Source organism: Athene cunicularia (genome assembly GCF_003259725.1).
Source record: "Athene cunicularia isolate RWA chromosome 1 unlocalized genomic scaffold, athCun1 chr1_part1, whole genome shotgun sequence".
NCBI classification, from domain to species: Eukaryota; Metazoa; Chordata; class Aves; order Strigiformes; family Strigidae; genus Athene; species Athene cunicularia.
In genome coordinates, this window is record NW_020799091.1 from 86,479,966 (window position 1) to 86,504,568 (window position 24,603).

The following is a 24,603-nucleotide window of genomic DNA, read 5'->3' on the forward strand; positions in this document are numbered from 1 at the left end:
TTACCTGTAAGAAAAATCTCTTGGATTTATGTAGTTACTCTTTCTCCACAAAAGTGAAGGGCATTTTTGTCTTACACTCCTGTGTTGCTGGGATCGCTTCAGTGAGCTTAGACTGGCTGCTTGTGAGAGACAAGAAAATAGTTACAGTTATTTTCTTTCTGCATGAGTCTGAGTTTAATATTGCAGATAAACACACATATGAAGCAGTGACTAGCAGCAGAGCAGTGATTGCATAGCACCACACAGAGGGCAAGTATATTTCCATTTTTTTCATGCATCATTTACTGCTTGATGCAGTGATTTTGCATATCATTTAAGTAATCAAAGTGTAGAGAGGGAAAGAAAGAAAGAAAGAAAGAAAGAAAGAAAGAAAGAAAGAAAGAAAGAAAGAAAGAAAGAAAGAAAGAAAGAAAGAAAGAAAGAAAGAAAGAAAGAAAGAAAGAAAGAAAGAAAGAAAGAAAGAAAGAAAGAAAGAGAAAGAAAAAAAAGAAAGGAGGAAAATCGAAGAAGCTTCAGCAAGTCAAGTAACTGTTGGGACATTGAGCAGCAAGGACATTGTCACTGTCCTGCACTCATACCATGTATCCTCAAGTTTCAGATATAATTTGTGTGTCTTGTAATGCAAATGGGGCAGAAAACGACAGCAGGCAATTACATTCAGTCCCTGGTATTTCCAGCTCCTGCCAGTTAACTTGTATGGGACTGGATTTCTGACGCAGTAAAAGCTAAATGGAGGAAGGGTCACAGTCATGTCTGCAGGAGCCTTTCATGGCCCTGGAAGTGCCATGCCCTTTCACTGCCTGGGGAATGACCCTTACAATGGGCTGGCTTGAAAATTAACTTTAAAACCCGATTGTAACTTTAAGGTATTTTTTAATAGAGAAATTACTCTAGTATGACATCACTAGTACTCCCTGCTGTCATTAAGCACAAATCTTCTGGACCAAGCAGATCACAGCAGAGTATAGAGAAGTATAATGGGGCATTGTTACTCTGATCACTGCAATACGTTTAATAGTCATTGTGTTTTGTCATACATGTCAGAAAGAAAACTTGAAGGTAAAATTCCCATTTCTCTTACGTCCATCCAGTCCTTTTATATTTCCTCATATGTACTTTGATTGTGTAGAATGAAGTCTAATAAATATTTCTGATTTCTTTGAAATTCATTTTAGGATAAGTCCACTACAAACTCTACAGATAACAGACATGTTAAGCCCCTTAATGCAACATTACATACTTCTAAGATTTTTTCAAAACATTGACCTAGTGGTGATTGTTTGAAAGTAACATGATAGTTTGGAAGTAACAAAAAATCTTGAAGCTTATGTTCCTGTCATTGAAGCCCAGTGTCAAAATTCCCAAAAGTTACATTTCACTTCCCCTAAAGTATAGAGAATGCAAATTCAATAATAATGAATCACAGAACTTTGAGTTTGGAGGTCATTGGATGCAACCCCCTGGCGCAAGTAGGGTGAGCTGGAGCCATGTCCAGCTTCTGAATATGTCTAAAGATGGAGTCTCCACAACCTCCCTGGGCAACCTGTGCCAGGGCTTAGTTATCCTCACAGTGAAAAAGTGTTTCGTGATAGGCAGAGAGAACCTCCTCTGTTTCAGTTTGTTCCTGTTGCATGCTCCGTAGGGAGAGCATGAGTCTCCTGGACACAAACGTTCAGGAGATGTAGATGGTGAATTTCTTCATGTTGTGCTTCAGGCACTTATATGGAATGAACATGTCATATCCCTTCTGCGTAGGCAAAAGAGCAAGTACTGTGGAGCAAGTGGCTGAACTGGATCGCTAATATGCTAAATGGTTACGTGCCTAGCAGGATATTCTGGGTAATAATTCCTTAGTGTTACCTGTTAAATTTAATCACTATTGGATAAAACACTAAATTACTGCTTGTAGCAAGAACTGAAATTCAGGGCTTCCAGATGTGTATCATGACTAAAAAATACTTTGTATCTGTCAGGCCCAGTGGCTAAAATACAGAATTTTTAAAACATTGTGAAAGTATTTTAGAGGAAAATGGTCAGAATACACTAACAGTTTGGTGGTTAAATCATTAATCTGACAGGAGAGTGATGTAAACTCAAAGTCTATTTTCTATTTAAGCAGCGATGGTATCTAAACTGGTTCTTCCCAGGTTTTAACTGCAGCTTCCATATTTCAGCTTTAATATCTTACCTTGGTCGTGGTCCATAAATCAAAGAGCAGACTAAGAATACTACCTTTCTGTTACCTTTTCCTGCATGCAAGGCTTAAGATTCAGAAAATATCTCCTTACATCTATGAAGAATTGGTTCATTTAAGTCAGGCATGCAAACTCTGCTAGGTAGGAGGTTGCTAAATGGGAAACACTGTAAGATTTGGTTTGCAGTGACTGAGTATCTTTGTTGACTGAGCTTTATGTCTGATTTGGTTCTGTCTATCAATATATCTCCATCTGAAGATGATCACCTTCTCTCTGAGTATACAGTGCTAAAATCCTTTCCAGCTCTTAACACCTTCTAACCTTTATCAGTCGATCTCCAGATACCAACTTTGACCTCATCAACAAGGGAAAGCTACCCCAGCCCTAAAATAAGAGAAGTATTTATAATAAAGTATATTTAGGATATACTGATCCATGAGGCAAAATGTTATCTGTGAAATATTATTAGATTATTAAATCACAATTTTGGTGCTGATGAATTTCTTCATTCCACATACATCATCCGTTCACATGATACTAATTTCAGAGCTACTAAATTACAAAGTTGTGCTCCCGGTGAATCCTGTGGAAACATGAGGAGCACATCACGTTATCTACGATTTGATTGTCTCATAATAACCTCTGGCTTTCATTGACTCTGAAGGCATAATTTCTAGGAACAAATGACTTGGAGGGACTTCTTGGATTATCAGAAATGGTTCCTAGCTATCAGATCACATCTCTCAAGTAATAAATACATATATGGTTCTACTGACCTTGACTAAGTTCCACAATAATAATTGAATGGGTAATTACAATTTAAAGTTCTTCTCCAGTAAATGTATCAGTAGAAATGCTGCTAGACCATCTCTGATTCTAGAAATTATGTGGTGGATTGGCCTCTCTGGTCATCCATCCTTATTCATGCTTACAACTTTCTTTGGCCATACTGTCTACTCTTTCCTTGTCACCATTTAATATTTTGAAGAGAAAGTTGTCATAATCACAAATTTGAAACTTATTTCACCAGATCTATTAATGAGATTCAATATCCATAGACAAAGATGATAGCTTTTATTCTATATAAACGTTGTCTCATATAGTAGGTATTTAATAAAGGAGTTATGCACTGATGACAAGTGTAAATGCAAGGTGAAAGAAGATAAAAGGAAAAAAAGTAACGTTGGTTACTCCTCACCTGTGAAACCTACTCTCAGTGGTCTTCTCAATAATGTCTGTAGTGCAGAGTAGAGAAGGGGTGAGTAACAAAATAGCTGTTTGTTTTGGTTTATTGTTAATTTGGTCCAAGTTGTCTAGGCACTAGTAGAAACAAATGAAAGATGCTAAGAAAAGCTTCATAATGATTTAAAAGAAACATTTACTTTTTCCTTTAAGTATGAATATATCAGACATATAAAACAGAGGGTGGAAACAAAGAGCCTGCATTAGAGATTTGTTGGGACGAATCCTATCTTTTCCCTGAAAGTGTTCTTAATAGAATTTGATGTGAAACATTTCCAAGCAATTTTATAGCTTTTTGGTTATATGTTAGATAGTGAATAAATTATTTTAATAAATGGAGATCTGAATATTTCAGTATATCCACTTGAGAGCTAACAAACTGAAAGAAAAAGCTTCCCCAGTTTGGTAGGTCAAGGTATATTCATTCAGCTTAGTAACAGCCCTGAATACTGTCTATAACCGAATCTATAATCCTGAGAAGTGACAAATAATCTCTAGATTGGGAGTATTATCCTTTAGTAACACCTTACAAACATATCATGTATTCTGTACTTTTGCTTTTCATCTTTGATAAGCACTATTTATGTAATGGCTAAAACCAATCATCTGGTGCGTTTTTCTTCTGATAATCTTACTGTTGTCTTTGCTGCTAAGGAGCCATGATGTAATAATTTCTGTTGGAACCGTGGAGTGTTTTTAACAAGGTCAGGTGAAGAGATGTGAAGCCACTACTTGAAAAATGGCCTTGGACTAATTTTGAAAACTGAATCAAGGAAAACAAGCACAGATGGTAAATGGGTTAATTTGTAAGGTAGTCTTTGAGGTTACTGTAGAAGTGCTATGGGTTTGGAAGGCTTTTTTAGCTTCATGTGACTAAGAGTATGTATATTTATCACATAATGTATCTACATCCTAAAGTAGACTTTTTTATTCATTAAAGAGAAACTGATTAAAAACCAAGGTCACATGTCTGATATTCAATTTTGAACTTTATAGAAGTTTCAGTAGGATAAAACCAAATGTTTCTTTTTTCTTTTGGTGGTAATGTTATCCTGCCCGATGAGTAAGTTTAGCACAGAGAAGGTTGGACTTTCCAGTGCTTGCAAGGATGGGAACTGCTCTCAGGACTTAAAGGAATAGGTACAGAAAGATTCAGTAGGTGGCAGTCTTTCCTTTTCAGCACCAAAATCTCTTCTGAAGTTACTTCTTGAAAGCTGTTGTCTTTTAAAAGGACCTTAAAATAAAGAGGTGCCCTCAAGTGGTTATTATGGATTGTGTGCGACGCTTTAGGATAATAGTGCTTGCCGTAGTGAATTATGTTGGAAAATTATATTCTGTTGACTTCCATTTCCTTGGTTATGTCAATTGTGTATTATTCCTTTTCCAAAGTCTGATGAATTTTTGTTCTCTGAAACAATGATATTATCGCTCAATGCAGTTGTAATGAATTTAAGAAAATGCATGTCCTTGCAACACTGTAGTTATGAGACTGTGTATTGGCTGGTTTTAGGATCACAGAACAATGAGTAGATTACAAAAGCACTGAATAGGAGTTGTACAACCTTGATTCACCTTTTCTTAGCAAAAAAGGCCGTTTGGTTTTAAGTATTCAAAGTCATGTGACATTTTAAGAGTTGAGAAGCACATCTGGTAACTAACAAAAAATCAGGCCTATCTCACAGACCAAACACTTTGTAGACAATTTATTTTTTATTTAACTACACAAGACATAAAAGACAGTATGAGCATAAACACAAAATATTTGGTACTGGTCAAGTCAGACACACAAATCTTTAGTGCCATCAGTACTAACTGATACATGTGTTCTTAGAAGTGAATGCACATTTGTACACATACAGCTTTGAAATATCATCCATTAAGTTTTATTATCTTGTCTGTTCATCTTCATTATTTTACTTTTCATATATTTACCAGTGGTAAAAGAAACAAGAAACATAGAGTTTTCCTGCAGTGATGCACACTGGGATAAGGTGTGACCCAATGGAGTGCTTTAGGAGGAGCGAGCGCAGAAACAGATCAGGAGATACATGAAATGTCAGTATACAGCATAATTGTGTTTCTAGCGTGACTCATCCGTACCTCTCAGTCTAGCTCTTCTGGAAGCTGGCAGCACACAAAGACTGAATGCGACTATTGGGCATGCTCATCCATGACAAAAGCTTTTGCAGAGTGCCATACCATTCCCTTATGGTGTTCATATTGTACCTTACCTGAATTACTATTGCTATACTAATAGTGCTAAAGGGAGAATGAGGTTCATTATACACTCACTTCTCTTACTCCTGTAGGCGTTGACGTAATTGTCTATTGAAGAGCACTTTTTCTCTAAAATTCATGTTATAAAGACAGCTCCCTGTTACTTTGATTTGCAGTCCTATTGCTTCATTTCAAGGGCAAAACCATATTTTTGTTCATGCTAATTTTCCAGAGACAATATTGTTTAGAGTGAGATATTATTCCTTCTCTTGTACAATTAGTGTTATATTAACTAAGCTTCCATATTAAGATACATTTTTTTCTTTCATATGAACATTTAGAAGTATTACATTAAATTAAATAAATGTAGGAGTTGGATTAGTCCATTTTTAGTCCTAGTAGTTGTTGGTCTAGCAGGAAAGGATGCCACTTGATCTCCTGATCACAGTTTGTAAGTACCAGAATTTTTTAATATAAACGTATTAATATACGCTATATGATCTGTGAGGTATTGAGGGAAAATAGCTGCTTTTACACTGTGAGAATTCAGTTGAATATACTTGTAGTATACTTGTCTTCTTTATCCAAAGTGGTTAGATAACATTTTGGCACTGTCTGGGAAATAAAACTAGACGGGAATGCAGAAGGCCAATTTCTGAGGTCTATTTCCTGTAATGCTATGTAGCCTTCACTGCTTACTGATTAGATTTTGGATAGAGGTTAAGATGCTGATCTTGACCCAGGGAACCCAATATGATTTAGGGCCTGGTTTTAGGGCTACCCATGTGGTGCAGTCACAGATGAAATTAGTTCCCCTGCTTAAGAAAGAATAAGTTGGTAGCAAGCTGTCTTTTTTGAAATCATTATTATTTGAGGGTAAGGAAGAAAGGCTTGCTTTGTAAGGAAGTTGCTCCCTGAATCTCTTGGAGCCTGCATCTGTTGATATGTAGGACTCAGCAGTACCTTTTTCCTTTTTTCCTCCTTTCTTTAACATTTTGAGAGAGAGTAAGAATTTTACTACATTGTTTAATAAAGATGCTGGTCTCGCTGCAACATTTTAGAGTAATGATTTATTATCATGGGATATATGCATTTATTTTAATGGAAAACTGTGATTTAGAGTTGTCTTAATGTTCAGCAAGGATTCAGAATGTGTAACATGGTTCCTCTTCCTGAATGGGAAAATATTAACTAAGGACATATAAAGAACATATAATTCCTGTGGGTGATCTTATATTTCTTCTAGTTAGTCTACTCTTTGAGGGAGCAGCTGTCATACGATGCTGTTGTTCTGAGCTGGGAAAGTAAAATGGTATGTGGTTGCCCCATGAGAGAGATGTTTATATTGAATGGACCTAAGAAAATACTTCGATTATTATTCATTTTTTTCCTATCCTCTTTATGAGGGCTTCTACTGATAGACTTCATATTCATAACATTCTTCTGTTCTTAAAGTATTCCTTTCTTTCTAGAATCTCTTTCCCACAGAAGGTTGGACCAGATGATCTTTTGAGGTCCTTTCTAATCTGGGCTATTCTATGGTTCTGTGGTTCTAAGTCTGAAGGGCAGCTATGATAACTAGGACAAGAAATCATGCAGTCAGTACCATTACCTGAAGTTCAGCTGCAGTATTTGATAGAACCTAGCAGAGAAATACTAGACTCTTAGATAATAATCAGCTGACCTTTTGGACCTACCAACTGGTTTCATTTGCTTGAACATTAGACCTGAAGTTAACAGTATGAATACAGACTGGGCAAGATACTGGGTCAAGATGTGTTTGACCACAGAGAAGAAAAGTGGGCCAAGAGAAATCAGGATTTCAGTGGGGCATAGTCAAGAAGTGGATGGTGGGAAGACATTGACTTATCAATACCATTGCTGATGCTCAGTTCATCTGATAATGTGAACTGCCTATCCTGTAGTTGTAGGGGGCTTACTTGTATTCACATACCTTAAGTAATATTCACTGTCAGCAGTTATTCCCAGCACTCTGTGAAGAAGCTGGAAGATGGGGAGATGTAGCTAGATATCTTATGACTTCTGCTGTTTGGGTGCCTGCCTGCCCACTCGTTTCACAAGCATTTCCCTGTGGCAAGCAGCTCCCTGAAAGCTGGTAAAAGGCTTTGAACTGTTTTACAAAATGCAGTTGGCAGAGGAAAAGTGCTTTCCATCAAGAAAGCTGGAGCACAGTTTTCCCAGCTGCTTTGAGGCACCATATGTTTGCTGCGTGGCTACTAATGCTACTTCTTATTTCTTCAGGAGACTTTACAGATGTAACCCTCTGTAGTGACACTTGTATGAGGATAAGCAAACTGCTGGTATGTGTCAGTATTTCACTGGGGTTAATACCATTTTACGTGTGGTCATTGCAGTTTCCCTTAACAGTAACCGTAGAATTTAGCACAGTCAAATCGCATGGCATATAACCAACCAAATGTGCCTCCACCATGCTCCCAGACCATTACTGGAGTGGCTCTTTGTCAAGCAGTCAAACCATTCCTCCTCAGTCTGAGAAGATATGCTTTTCTGCCCCAACTAGTAGTCTGGTCAATAAACAGAAAGTGAAAACACCAGGTGGGGAATAAGGTGCTGAGCAAATGCAGGTAGGGCTTGGTTTCAAACCTCTCCTAGGGGACTGGCAGGATGACAACTACTAGTAACAGATTACCAGGAAAGCGAACAGATGAGCATGTGGGAGAGCAGGGGTGAATGGCAGTTGCCTAGGGTTTGAAAGGAATAACATCCAGGAGAATGTAAGACAAAACTACCAATGTGCTGGAAGGAGTGTTGACAAAACTCTCTTAAAAATTTGCCATCAAAACCAGCTACACAAATCTCTTTATTGGCAGGCTTGAAGACAGTCTTACATCATGTAACATAAGAGGTCAGACATCACATTATGGCTAGAGATTTGCAGTCAATGGAAAGACTAAGAACAATAGTACACTGAAAGAATATGGGCAGGGGTATCTGTGGGAAGGGAAATTTGCAAGGTTTTAGAGTTACAAGGTTCTGATTTCCAGAATGACACTGCCAGAGGAGCCAACATCTGTTTCTTACTCTGCAGATCCTCAGTAAATGATAACATGGATTCACAACTGCTTAAGGTTATTACTCATCATTCTTTTACTTGGCTGCAGAACTGGGGTCCTGGTGAAATGCAGTGCTGAGTCTCTGTTCTGCTTCCTACAGAAGTGAGACACAGTTCTGGCTTCCAGTCTTTTTGGATGTCAGACCTCCAGTTAGCATCCTAGAAGAAGGACTGGGCTTGATGCAGTCAGAGCACTTCTGGAGGAGGAAGAAAAACAGGGAAAGAATATGACAGCTCTGAGGAGGCAACACAGAAGCAAATATGCAGGAACAGGGTCACAGTGAACACTGGATAAATCCCACCTTCTTCATGAAGCAAATTAAATAACATTTTCAAGGTGGAAAGCAGTTAGAAAGCTCTTTGCCAGTCACAGTACTAATGGAGCATTTGCTTGGTTGTGTCACCTCACCAAGGCAGTTTGCGCAGATTACTGACTGCAGCTGTTACACAGGGATACATTGTCATCTCAGTGTGACCAGACCTGTGAAGCATGGTGTTCCTCCTCAGTCAACATAATAGTGTTGTTATTATAATATAATATAATATTATTTTGTGTAATAAAAGCAATGGCCAGATTTCAGGGTGTATATGGAATTTCAGGTCATGCTGGACTCTAAATTTCTAAAGCGGAGTGGGGTGCTCATAAAATGCCATCAGTAAGCAAGTGAATTAGAGATTTTTTTTTCATTTAATAGCAGGGATACCTTGGTACAAAGAACTGGATTAAAAAAAAAAATAAATTCCCTCTTTTTCCTAAAACATAAAATAGTGATGTGACTATATGGCTGCATGGGGCTGGTGACATCACTACTCTGTCTCCCTCATGGGATGACAGGACCAACATCAGTATTTACTACCATGAAGTCCTATAACTGACATCATAGATTTCAATGGGATGAGAAAAACTTCAGAAATGTAACTGGTATGGAATTAAGTGGGAAAGAAAAGAAGTTTTGTGGATTGCTCTGAGTGGGTTATGTTAGTGCTGTAGTATCTGATCTAGTCAGTGATACAGTTGAGAGAGATAGGCTGTGCTGGATGACAAGGGTTCATCATCAGAGTGTGATAAACACTTAATACTAGATTGCAAACATGTCTGAGAGAACAAAAATTGTGTGCAAGGAAAGACACTGTGGTTGACTGGATAAATCTAGTAATGATGGAGTTCATCTATCAGATAAAGATTAAGCAAAAAAAAAAAATCTCTAAATTGTGTAATGAGCAATTCAACTTATAAGGAAAAAACCAATGTAAGGTTGTCCAATATCAATAAGGAGGTCTTTCTATGCAGTATACAGTGTATTTCAGCTGACTAGCAAAGAGAAGCAAGAGATTCAGTTGTAGGCTTATGAGCTGAGATACAGACAGTAGAATAAAATGTTGGGAAATTGGGTAGTGGGCTTTAAATGTTGCTCATAGGAAAGGACAGGAGGGAAACCTTAGGAGACACACAGACCAGCTTTTCGGCTGTGTTCATCATATTCATTCCATAAGGTACATGACTGCTTGACTACACATATATGATTATAAAGTTCCAGACTGCAATATAGTCACACCTTAGTTTCTGTCATTCAGTGTTTGAGTGCCTGAGTCAATGTCTGTGTAGGCTTAAATCTAGGCATACAGAAATGTGGATTTTTCTCAGTCAGTTTTCTAATTAGATTTTTATTCACTTGTCAATGCAGACTGGCTAAACTGGATAAAAATATTCTAGAACTGTTCTTTATTACACGTATTAACAGACCAGGGAAAACAAAAAAATAACCAAGCAAACTAACAAAAAATCTTAGTATTATATTTACAGTGAACTATGATTTTAAGATCTATCCATGACTACCAGAAAGATTCAGTTACAGTGCTGAAGCAATTAGACTCTATCTTTACTTTTTTTCTTAAAAAGCTAACACTCAATGTGCAAATCACGGTTTTCTGTTGTAGCCACACAAGACCAAAAAACTGAAACCCAAACACCAACACGTACCAACCTATATGAAAAAAACCCCAGAATATACTAACCGCATTGAATTAGTAAATGCAACCTCTTACCAAGATGAAAATGTTACTATATTGTCTATAAAATCTTTATATTGTATATAAAATCTTAAGTCAGTTTGGGGGAAAGTAGAGTAGCAGTAGGACCTGTTTTAACATTAAAGTATAATAAATTTGAACTTGAAATCTCTTTCAGGCAATAAGGGGTATGGAATGAATTTCTGTGAAACATTTAAAATTTCAACTGTTCCAGACTGCGCAGACTTTACCAGCATTTTAAACATCCTGAAACCAACAAGGCTGAAGCACATGCAAACAGAAAGTGACAGGGAAGTACCTTCTGCAAATTATATCTGTCAGAAAAGTACCAATTGCAAACTGTTCATGTAGAAATTGAGATTCTAACTTTTTGTAAAGATCCCTGCAAGGAGGACTTTGAGCTCAAAGGAAATGAGCTTTACTTTGCCTATTTAAGAAGTTATAACCTCCTTAAAAACTACAGTTTTGCCTCTTGCAAACAGTCTTTGGGGGCCTATTTCTAAAATGAATCTCTTAAGTATAAAAGAAAGGATGTAAAAAAATCTCTTTTCCTCCCTAGCTCCTCTTTAATTTATGTTTATATCTCAGGGATTAGGGTTATCATATTTTTTTGCACTTAGCAGAATGCCAACCTGATTTAAAGCTACTGTTGCTATCAGAGTGATCGTGAAGAAGCTTCTCCCAGTGCTTTTCCCACCTCTTGTCTCTATGCTGGAAGAATATTGATTGAACATAGAAGAAAGTATGCAGTAAACCTTAAATAGATGAAGTAAGGCTACACCTACCCGATGAGCAGAAGAGATGTGAGACGTGAATTCCACTGGACTAGTATTTCAAAAGACAAGTACCTAAGTGATGTGGCAGCTTAACAGGCCATGCAAATTTTTTCTGTTTTTCTATGGACTGTTGTGTTTTTTTTTTGTTTTTTTTTGTTTTTTTTTTACGGTTGATTGGGGGCTTTTTTAAGAATCTGAGTATATATTTTAGAATTTCACTGATATTTTATTTTCACTGAAACTAATTGCTCTGTGTGATTTTGATTTTATACTGCAATAATTGAAGTGTTAACAGCACCGGTTATATGGATGTATCCACAATCTGCAGTTTCATTTGTCAAAACACACCTTCAACTCAATTGCCTTTATTAAATAAATTATCACACAGGGGTCCTTTGGTAAGATCTTTCTTGTGATCTCAAGGCATTGCATTTCAAGTGTTATAATTAGCACAGTGTTATAAATATCTTTTGAGACCATTCTAATACATTTTGGTTTCAAAAACAGTTTTTATGAAAGCAATTTGCATAGCATACTACAAACACAGAGGTATTAGAATTCATAAGGTCAATAACTAAATCAGGAGTGAGATGTGTAGAACACAGAATTTGCTTTAGACATGTAGAAAGGATATAATGAAGTATAATAATGACCTGCTAGTGAGAAGGATGAGTAATAGTGTGAACCCAGTGAGACCTAGGAAAGTAAATTGTCATTGAAGAGAGGCAGTGCTATGGAAGCCCAGTGCAACAGCTTTGAACATGTAGGTTCACTGTGCTGACTCTCAGTAGTTAGAAGTCCTGAGGTACTGTACAGAAATTAGATGAGATTGTTTCAGCAGTGGTACATGGTATACTTCACATTGTGGCCCTGCTGCCCACTGTAAAAGAACATGCAGACAAGTCATGTGTAATATGTAACCAAAGGCCTTTGTAGGTTGATATAACTTGTTATAATACATAAAAGCACAGGAAATATAAAATACCAGCTAGCAGACAAATCCCAAGGAAAAAGTAACTACTATAACTTGATTATCTCAAAATTAAGAAATAATAAGTAATATGAAAAACTTTCAGTTAGATTTTTGTACATCGACTGCCATGAACATGCTTTTATTGTTGAAGTTTTAGTGCATTTAGGCAAGAATACAAGATTCAACTTTACAATCAGATAAAAAAACCCCAACACATGATAAGAAGGGAAGTGAAAAAAATACAAATCTTAGCTAAGATCTTTCAGAATGAGAAACTGAATTAATTTTTTAGAAAAAAAAAAAGAGAGTTCTTGATGATGCAGAATTCTCATTTCTGAAAAGCCAGAAAGCGCTCTCTCGTGTACCTTAGTGAAGTTGAAAGGAAGTCATAAAATCATTACTGTGCAAACTCTGTTTTGTTACTTCATGCTGTCACACTTCTATTGAAGCTTTCTTTTTTTCAGTGTAGGGTGACCATGTACTGATGTTGCTTCATGCTGCTGGAGTCTGTGTGGCTTTTCAGCTTCTATTTGAAGTATTATCTGATGTCTCTTTTCGCTCTTCTCACTTATGTCATTTTACTACTTTTCTCCTCAAAGAGACACTTGTATCTTGATCAATCCTTTAGGCACATGTCAGAAAAAGTTAAAAAGAGAAGGCTGTGAAAAGTGACAGGCTGAATATTAGCTTGTATCTCTGCCATAGAAGAGCATGCTCTCAAAAGTGACCTGAATTGCAGTTCAACTATCCAAAACCCATTCCTCCACAAATAAGTCAGAGACACACAAATGCATGCATGTCTGCATATAACCAATTTAGGTCGGTAGATGCAGTTGACCCACTTCTAGACTAAGAAGCCAGTTAACAGCAGAATAATACATTTAACTGGTAAAGTGTTAAAGCAGTAAGCTGCAGAAAGTCTTTTACACACTAATCTGGAACACAGGCTAAGGGTTAATGATTGCAGGAGTATTTGGAACTGGGTCAAAAAAGGGCCATTAAGCAAACAGAAATGTCACTATGAAGTTAATTATTGGAAAAATATATAAATAAGAAAAAGAATTAACTTTTTCCTGATAAAAAGCAAGGTACTAATAGCTCTGACTGCAAGCAGATAGGCACAGAAATGCTTAGTATGATCCACCAGTTATACATAAGTCCTGACCTGCAAATGTGTTAACATGGAACCTCTGTTGAGAAGATACTGCCAGAAGAATCAAGCTGAGTCACATTATGTTCCAGTCCTCTAAAACTGAGTACATGGGAAGGAAGCAGAGATAAAGTGACCTAAATTAAAAGCTGAATTTGTATTTTCTGAAGCGAAGCTACTGTGCCCAATCAGCCAAATCAACTGAGTAAGGATACTCAAAGATTAAAAGGATCAATTAAAAAGGATACTAAGTACACTTTTCTATCAAGTATCACATCTGGAATAGTTTGGCACTTCCTGCACAATATCTCAATTCGTAAAAACTAGAATCATTCATTCTTTCATGTAGGTATTTTGAAAATTCTGAATTTAAAGTAGGTGAGATTCATAGAATTATAGAATGATTTGCGTTGGAGGGGAACCTTAAAGATCATGTAGTTCCAACCCCCCTGCCACGGGCAGGGACACCTTCCACCAGACCAGGTTGCTCAAAGTCCTGTCCAGCCTGGCCTTGAACACTGCCAGGGAGGGGGCAGCCACAGCTTCTCTGGGCAACCTGTGCCAGTGCCTCACCACCCTCACAGTAAAGAATTTCTTCCTTATATCTAATCTAAATGTCCATCTTTCAGTTTAAAACCATTACCCCTCATCCTATCATTACACTCCCTGATAGAGAGTGCCTCCCCATCTTTCCTGCAGGCTCCTTTTATGTACTGGAAGGCTGCTACAGGGTCTCCCCAGAGCCTTCTCTTCCCTAGGCTGAACATAGGGGAGGTGGTCCAGCCCTCTGATCATCTTTGTGACCCTCCTCTGGACCTGCTTGAACAGGTCCATATTCTTCTTATTTTGGGGGCCCCAGAGCTAAACACAGCACTCCAGATGGTGTCTCACAAGAGCAGAGTAGAGGGTAACAATCATTTCCCTCAACTTGCTGGCTGCACTTCTCTTGCAGCACAGGACACAGTTGGCTTTCTGGGCTGCAAGCGCACATTGCTGCCTCATATTTATTTTTCCATCCACTAGTAACCTCAAGTCCTTTTCAACAGGGCTGCTCTCAATCCAGTCATCACCCAGCCTGTATTTGTGCTTGGTATTGCCTCGACCCATGTTCAGGACCTTGCACTTGGCCTTGTTTGGCATCATGAGATTCTTATGTTTTAAATAATATTTAGTTCCTCAAATAAGCAGCTGCAGAAAGGGAAATCTTAGATAGCTCTCATGTGAATCTATTATCTTGAAGCATGAACAACAATATGTATAGTACACTGTTAGCAGAAGTTTGGATTCAGATTTTCAGATTCATCCCAATAATATATTTTGTAATACCGTCAGTGTTATGTCAATGTTATTACTATTTTCTCTTACCTTTTTTAAAAGGAAAGGATTCTATCTCTTTGTCCTGAAGGCAACAGTAAATTCCGTGTTTTTTTTTTTTTTCTTTAGTTCAAAAAACCCCAATAACTCAAATCTCCCCAAACTGTGTGCCCCCTCCAGTCTTTTACCAGCTGTTTGAGAGGGCTTCTTAGTGACTTTGCTACACTGTTGATTGGCTCCTCAGTGAACCTGCAAATCTTAGTGATGGCACAGAACTTTGCCTATTCCAAATGAAATGGTTCCTTACTTCAGTATCTGTTTGACTGATGTGAAGCAATATACCTTAGAGACAGACCAAGAGTTTTTTCCAGCTGGTGGTATGACACATCAGATGTTTGAGACACATATGTCTCCATATCATAATCATTTCTCTATTTTCTTAAAGTTCAAATATGTGCACCCCCGAGTGCCTGTTCATATCAAACAGATTCAACTAGTTGCTCACTTTGGGCTTCAAGAATAATACCAGAAGTCAATTTTAAGCTATCAAATTCAACATAAGATAACTAACTATTTAACATCCTTGGCACTTGTGGTCCTATACAAGTAGGTTGTATCTAAAATATGATGTATAAAATGAATGCACAATGAATGAAGGAAAGGGAACTTCTCTGTATCATTGGAGGTAGTTTTAAGAAGTGTGAAATCCTTCAAACACTACTTCATTCTCTTGGAATTTAGTTCCAGTTATTTTACAATTTTAAGATCTACAGAAAAGTTGAGGTAAGCACAGCTTACAGAAGTGTTTAATAATACATCAGCTGTTCCTCCTGACAAAACCAAAGGACAAGATTTTGAAGGCAGTGTATTAAAATCTCCTTTAAGAGCAAACACAAACAATGTTCGTAATGCCTGATCTTGGTCAAGTCATACTTACAAAGTCCTGGAAAGGAGAAATATTTTTGTCATATTTTTAAAAATTGTGGGGTTAAACACAATCAGATTTTTTATGCATTGAAATCTAGTGTTTAAGCATTTTATTATATGAATGTATTTCAACTTGGGAAGTGTGATACTATCTCAGTTATAATTCTAGGTTAATATTACTTGTAATCTCTGTGGCCATATGCAACAACTCATATTTTTTCTGCTTATGGAATATAAGGTTAGGAATTCCATCAAGAGGTGTATGTATGAGAACAGAAAGAAAAGTATTCTCCAGTGCAAGACATACAGATACTCATTTCTCACTAGACTGTTTTTGAATTCGACACTTGTTCTTATATGAGTAAATCATCTATGGGAATATTCAGTGATTGGACAGTATCATAAGTAGCACAGAGTGGTCAGTATTTTTTCTCCAAAATAATATAAATGTGCTGTCTGGTTTTTGCCCATATTTATTACATTTCAAAACTAATAACAGTTCAGTGTTAATCAACGTGTCAATCTGCCCATTTTAGGTACTGATAAAACAAGGAAAATATGTAACATAGCCAAATGAGTAATTTCCAAATAATCAGATGGTTATCTTCTCCATCTCTACATATCAAGATTTTAATAAATGCTTAGTTATCTATTTTACACATCCCACAGCAGTAGTTGAATTATCACAAAGTGTATTTATGAAATAGGCTGTATGGAATCTTTATAATACGTGCTTTATGGACTTCTAGAAAGCAGAATTGCTTCCTGGGTAGAAGTAGTTAGAGAAAACTCTATAATATGTTATTCAACTCGAGAATAAGAGTATTTGAAAGGAAACCTAACTCAGTAAAGTGTTTCAGAGAAGTAAAGGTTAACAGACGAAGTAATTAAAAGATATTCAGTCCATAGCTGAAAGCATCAAAGCTACAACATGCAGGATAGATTATATCAGGTGGGAAGATATTTTTTTATGAGTAGAGAAAAAAGGTGTGACAATTAGATACATATTGCTTGCTAGAAGTCATACGAAGATTTCTGATGCTTTGGTAAATTATCCTCCTAGTCTCCTGACTGCTGTCATCATTTGTTTGGAAGAGTGCGCTGAAATTTTTCTAATACTGGCTATTTATGTATTTGTTTGTTTGCTGTATGTGCAACTTTGCATTGCCTGACTTTGAACTGCTTTGAAACCCTTTAACTTCTGTGTGTCGTTTCTAGAGATGAAATTTAATCACAAGATACAAATCACAAAAGAATTTAGAATTTGACATTTGAGGTACAGTGCTTTAATACAGAACTATTTTTCCTGGATTAGCACACCAAAAATGACTTATTTGATCTCTGTATGAGGGCTGGAGAGGCAATGGTTCAGGGAAGATACCCATCTTGGATTCATCCTCCTTTTAGGACATGATAGAAGTGACAGAAGTGTCTACAAGATAACAATCTGGTTTATTTTATGTGATATTTTGGTTTATTAACAATAATACCCCCAAAAAATTACTCCTAGATTTGTCACTGAAAATAGATAACTTAATTTGCCAAATTCTGAAAGATGATTGGAGATAAGATTCAAAGATAATCTGAAAGATTCCAATAAATTTTTCCAAAATATTATCGGGGTAGACTCATCTAGAATTATTTACATGAACATATCATCATCACAATGTAGAACTTTGTTCCTGGATATATGAAGAAAACCTTTTATGTAAAGAAATAGATACGTTTTTAGCTGGATATACAGATTATGCAAAACCTAGTGAGTTCTGGTGCTTTCATGACAGATTGACTAGTGACTAGTCTTTCCACCCTGAAACCTGTAGTTTCTGAAGGCTGTAATGATTAGAAAGCAAAGTCTTTAATAGCAATTAAACCAGATGCATTGGATGCACCTGGTGAGGTTTTGGTAGCAGTGGGACTACAGGGGTGGCTTCTGTGAGGAGATGACAGAAGCTTCCTCCATGTTTGACAGAGACAATGCCAGCTGTCTCCAAGACAGACCTGCCACTGGCTGAGGCTGAGCCCATCAAGGACATTGGTAGCACCTCTGTGACACCATATATAAGAAGGGGTAAAAACTGCTGTGCAACAGCAGCTGGGAGAGAGGAGTGAGAACATGTGAGAGCAACAACTCTACAGACACCAAGGTCAGTGAAGAAGGAGGGGCAGGAGGTGCTCCAGGCTCTGGAGCAGAGATTCCCCTGCAGCCTGTGGTGCAGCCCATGGTGAGACAGGCTGTGTCCCTCAGCCCATGGCGGTCCATGGTGGAGCAGATCTCCACCTGCAGCCCCTGGAGGACCCCATGCCAGAGCAGGTGGATTTGCCCTGAAGGAAGCTGTGACCCCATTGAGAGCCTGCACTGGGCCAGGCTGCTGACAAGACCTGTGGACCTGTGGAGAGAGGAGCCCACACTGGAGCAGGTTTCCTTGCAGGACTCGTGACACAAGGGGGATTCACACTGGAGCAGTCTGTTTCTGAAGGACTGCATCCCACACCGGAGCAGTATGTGAAGAACAGCAGCCCGTGTGAAGGACCTACATTGGGGCAGTGTGGTGGTTTGACCTTGGCTAAATGCCAGGTACCCACCAAGTTGCTCTAGCCCTCCGCCCCCTTCCCCCTTTTTTTCTCAACAGGGCAAAGAAGGGAAAGAAAATAAGATAGGGAAAAAAAAACAACCCTTGTGGGTAAAACAAAAGCAGTTTTAATATAAGCAGAGTGAAGCAAAGGTCCATGCGTGGAAGCAAAACTAAAACAGTTTTATTCTCTACGTCCCATGAAGAGGTGCTGTCGGCCCTTCTCAGGAGCAGGGCTCACATACCTGTAGTGGTTGCCTCGGAGGACCAAGGGTGACCCCAGCCCCTTCCTCCTTTCTCCCAGCTTTATACTGAGCAGACGTCACATGGTCTGGAATATCCCTTTGGTCAGTTGGGGTCAGCTGTCCTGGCTGTGTCCCCTCCCAAGATCTTGCCCACCCCGTCCCACTGGGGGGGAAATGTCGGAGAGAGCCTTGGTGGTGTGTAAGCACTGCTCAGCAGTAGCCACAACACCAGGGTGCCATCAACACCCTGCCAGCTCCCAGCATAAACCACAGCACTGTGAGGGCTGCTATAGGGGAAAACCAATTCCAGCTCAGCCAGACCCAGTACAGGCAGTTCATGAAGGACTGTCTCCCATGGGTGGGACCCCACACTGGAGCAGGAGAAGAGTGTGAGGAGGAAGGGGTGGCAGAAACAATGCATAATAGACTGACCGCAACTCCCATTCTTCACCCCCCTGCACCACCCAGGGGAAGGAGGTATAGAAGTTAGGAGTGAAGTTCAGCTGAGGACGAAGGGAGGTTTTTTTTTAGTTTTGTTCTTTTTTTCTCAGCATATTACTCTTTTATTAATTGGCAATAAATTCAGTTAATTTATTCAAGTTGAATCTCTTTTGCTTGTGATGCTAGTTGATAAGTAATCTTCTTGCCCTTCTGTCAACCCACAAGCTTTTTGTTGTATTTTCTCCCCCTGTTCTGATGAAGAGGGTGTATGATATTGTGGCTTGACGGGCACCTGGCAGTAAGCCAGGGTCAACTCAGCACACCAGAGAAGACTAGCTTCACAGGAAGTAGGCAGACATAGGGGATTTGGTATCTTTTCTTAGAGATGTGAAGCAATTCAACTTTCACAGTCACAATCAGATATAAATACCTTACTACAAAGTATTAAACTTAACCTTATGTATGTCCAAACCAGGTAGACGATTACTTGAATTCCCATGACTGTCATGCAAGAGCTAGAAGGGCAAATATTACTTGAAACTGTGTGTTCAACATAAATTTAAGCAAGCACATTAAGAAAAAGATGTTCAGCTATAATAGTTTAGAACCACTCAAATTCTGTAGCTTAGCTTATTGTGACAAGTCAGTGGGATTCCTGACAGAAATAATATCAGGGTTAATACAGCATAAGGATGAAAAGGCTACTTGATCCAAACTACTAGACATCTCCAGTTAGTTTTCAGAGAAGGTCCTATTCACACTGTTAATTACATTCAACCTTGCTAAATTGTCTTCCAGTTTCAGTCATTTAGTGCATTTTTCTCTTCCCTACTTGAAGTCTTTCCTATGTTCCTTAAAACACATATCATCTAAGTACGACTGATCCAGTTAAATTCCATTGTCACAAAAAAATGAGCCTGAAATTAGTGACGTGCAAAATTATGGTTCATGTCTGATATCATAAATTGTGAAAGCACTACAGAGTTTGAATACTGATTTTCAACTTTCTAATTTCCTCTGAAAATTAAGAATTCTGAAATTTTACTTCAGTTGTTATACTTGTGAATTAAATGCCTCTCGTGGATCTTGATTCAGGAAGGGGCTTAAAATTAAGCACATGGCAGTTCTGGATGCAGGGTAGAAAGTAGAAGAGGAGACAAAGCAAGTACTTTAGGCACTGTGTAAGAATAGAGGAAGGGTCGTGACTGATGCAGTGATCTTATGTTAAAGTAATTTATTTTTGCAGTAAAACTTGAGTCTTTGAGAAGAAGAAGAATGGACAGCAGAGGAATAATTTGGATGTTTTGTCTATTGGGAAAAGAAATCTTGCCCATTTGTAGGCTTGTGGTTTGTTTTAAAGATAGGTGCCTTGGGATTCTTCTCCTGTGAACATAGTATCTACTTACTGAAATAAAAATAGCAAGTTATTTGCTATAGTATTTGGAAATTTTGGTGATGAGTGACATATACTAAAAGAGGTAATACCTTACTCAAGAAAAGTATGGGGAAGTAATTACAGTAATCAGGTTCATGGAAGAAAAAGCGATCAAGAAAATGTCTAATGACTGACAAAGACAGATGAGGCATATTCCAAATGCTAAAAAAGTGGCAGCAACCTTTGAGAGTTACCAATATATGTAACATTTCACTGGAACCCAACAGTCTGCAGGGATACAAAGACCCTTACCTGAAGTACAATGGAAGAAATAAAGAAATATTCAGGACCACAGTATTCCACCCCCTCTCCTGAAGGTAGGATATAATTAGAGAGGTACAAAATGAACAGAGACTCATGTTTAACAAAGCTTGTGTCTCTGTGTGTGTGTATGTGTGCATGTGAAAAGGGAGCAAAGGCACAGGAGAGCATGATCAGAATGTACGAGGACTTTAAAAAGTCCTGATACAGTGCTTCACAAAAGGCTTGTGTGCCAGAACAGTAAGTATTCTATCAGGGATGAACTGTTATACACCTAGGATAACTTAATGGAGACATATTTCATTCATAGTTCTGAATAAAAACTTTATTGGATTGCAAGTGCAGAGAAATACAAGGTGACTGGTGAAATGTCAAAAGAATTAATATTATGGTCATCATTTACCTTTCAGAAGAAAGGCAAGTAAAGCTGCATCATTCAGTAAGAAAAGCTTTGTACTTCAGAATAGCTAAACAAGCATGGCTGGAAAGTGAACTAAAGGTTAGGCTTGGTTAGATTCAAATCTTAACCATACTTAGATTTGAAGCCCTCAGTTCTGGGTTTCAGGCTTGTCCCCAGTGGGATCAAAACTAACAAAAAGAAGATAATACAGTCTTGGTGTGATTTTTACAAAGGATTAATGTGTTCCAGGGCTTGAGTATAATTTAAGCTTCTTAACCATGCATGTGTTTTCAGTAGATTATGAAAACTAAACCAAATTTTCATCACCATTATAAGGTATTAACTATAGATTGCCATTCTTTTCACACAACAGTGAGTATGAGTGAAGTCATCTCTGGAACAGTTTTGGCTTATATTAAGCAAAAAAGTAATGTATGGAAAGGGAGAAGCGGGAGAGAAAGAGAGAGGTGTATTACCAGTCAGCAAAGTGATAACAGAGATGTATGAATTTTAGATGTTCAAGTATAATTAATGTAACAAATAAGCCTGCATGGGGAGACAAAGGGAGAGAACTGTTCTGAACAACATACATTTCTACAGGAAAATGGACTGTAGCATTTCTAAGCATAGAAGTTATTTTCAAATGAGAGCAACAGTTGTTAGTTTGTGTTTGTTGGTTTGTTTTTTTTTTTTTTTAATGCAATAAAATTTTAAGGGAAGATACAGCTGTAAAAAGGAAAAAACAAAAAGCCTGAAGGTCATAAATCTCCTGTTTGTGGAGAATTTAGGCAAGAAATTGACAGATGGGAATAAAAAGCCCATTAATAGCTGTATGTAGCTCAAAAGTTGATGTAAGACAAACCCAAACATGTCTACTGCTACAACTGACAACAGGAGAAATATTGGGGATTAAAAATCAAGATAAACAAAAGAAGTTCCATGCATAAAAGAAGACCCCTCCTGAATAGCATTATTGGTTAATAAACATTATAATGTTCTCTATAGTTATATAGCTATTCAAATGTAGGATCATTGAAGGTAGAGCATTTTAATCCATTAAATTTGTAAACTGAATGCACATGAATTTATCAAAGTACTAATTAGGTATATAATTAGGTGTATCCATCTTTGGCTAATATAAAAAAAAGATAATGAAGGACCCAGATCTTTATACATAAGAGGAAGTATTCAAATCCATTTTCTCTGAGGCAAGGTTGTTTTCCATTTTTGATGTGTCTTTCTTGGCCAACATATTTATCTTATTGTCCTGGTTTCAGCCAGGATAGAATTAAGTTTCCTTGGGCTAAGAGGAAGCACAGCTAGAGGGCCAGGTCCGGATCGATCACTGCAGCATTCCATATCATGTTCAGTATAGAGATGGACGCATGCTCTCTCACTCCTGTTTTTTGGTTTCCGTGTTGGCATGGTGGGATCTTTCTGGTGCAGTCAGGGTTGCTGCTGGGGACGGGCTCTGTACTGGTCGTCACTCGGGGAGCCGCTGCTTCATTTTACCTGTTTTGGACTTACTATAGTTACTGTTGGTTTTTTTACTACTACTAATTTTTTTTTTTTTATTCAACCTACAAATTTCTTCTTTTGTCCCTCCCCTATTTCAATGGGGGAGGGCGGGGAGAGTAAACAACTGGCCACATGGTGATTTGCTACCAGCTGAGTTCAAACCACAACATTTTTTTGGTGCCCAATGTGGGGCATAAGGTTTGAGATAATGACAGAACGGGTAACAATATCAATTGCTTGGCTCCTTAATATTTTACCATCTCACTTGCAATATGTATTTCCTGTGCTGTTGCTCACAGTCTGTGAGAGTTGGGTTAAGATTTTGGTTTTGCTGTACTGTGTGATGCTTATCTGTAATGGGGTGCTGTCATCGGCCCTGGGGCTTTTTACAATTGTGTTTGAGGAATTCAGGAATTTCAGATATTTTTGGAATGCTGATATTAACGTGGTCGTCTTACCCTAGGATCTAGTGTGTTCCTGCATGTGGTTCAGGTTTTATTCAAGGTTAAACAACTATTTAAGAGTATCCATTGGAAATCTACCCCACGATTGGAGAATTATGAGTGGCTGGGGGTGTGGAGTAGCATGGTCAGGTACCTAGAACAGTGGGCACCTCCAGGGTATTGGGACTTCACTCCTGCACAGGTGTAGAATCCTGAAGAATTGGTAAAATACTTGGAAAATGTACGTTGTCGCCCGGTAGTTCCAGAGGGGCGCAGCTCACTGCAACATGCTGGGGCATAGCCCGCACCTACCGAGTGCTATTAAACACTGTTCAGCACCCTCAAGAGGAAGAGAAGGGCTCTGGATCTGGTAATAAAGTAACAGAAACTGCAGCCACTACAACCCTGAGGACAGGCACTGCAGCTGAACCAGAGAACCAACCCATGACGGTGTCAGTTGCTCCCATGCAGAGGAAGAAATACACAAGAAAATCCCCTCACAGTGTACGGGGTGATGATGAGCCAGGTTCATCATGAGAACAGGAGGAGGCAGAGCCAGTGATAGTCACCCGATCCTTATCCCCCAGTGAGTTGTGAGACATGCGAGAAATGCTGCTACAGTTTCCAGTAATAAAGTGCCCAAACACAGAAAAAGGTTGACTTTGCTTATGATCCTATGAGAACTTCTGATTTGTGTTCCCAAGAACTGAATGATCAAGATGAGGCTGAAACCCATGCACACCACACTAACCCATGTTAGCGGGTATTATGACATTAGAGAGGCCCTGCCTCCAGCCAGGTGGAGGACAGGGACAACTGAGTTTATTGGTCTGTGTGGATTCGATGGCCTGGCACATCTGACCCCCAGCAGTACAAGGCTTTAGTACACACTGGTGCTCAATGCACCATAATGCCGTCAAATTTTAAAGGGGCAGAACCCATCTGTATTTCAGGAGTGACAGGAGGGTCTCAACAGCTGACTTTATTGGAGGCTGAGGTGAGCCTAAGTGAAAACAGTGGGAAAAACACCCCATTATGACTGGCCCAGACGCTCCATGTATTCTTGGCATAGATTATCTCAGAAGAGGGTATTTTAAGGTCCCAAAAGGGTATTGGTGGGCTTTTGGTATAGACAGAAGGAATTAAACAGCTGTCTGTGTTGCCTGGTCTATCAGAGGATCCTTCTGTTGTGGGATTGCTGAGGGTTGAAGAACAATGGGTGCCAATTGCGACTACAACCGTGTACCACTGATGGCAAAACCGTACCAATCGAGATGCTGTAATCCCTATCCATAAACTGATTCATCAGCTAGAGAGCCAAGGAGTCATCAGCAATATGTGCTCCCCTTTTAACAGCCCCATATGGCT

At 38.5% G+C, this 24,603-nt stretch overlaps 1 protein-coding gene across 3 annotated transcripts in view; it reads left to right on the top strand.

The window, feature by feature from the left end:
• IL1RAPL1 (interleukin 1 receptor accessory protein like 1) overlaps positions 1–24,603 on the top strand; it is a 790,829-nt gene that overhangs the window by 31,145 nt on the left and 735,081 nt on the right. The window lies entirely within an intron of this gene.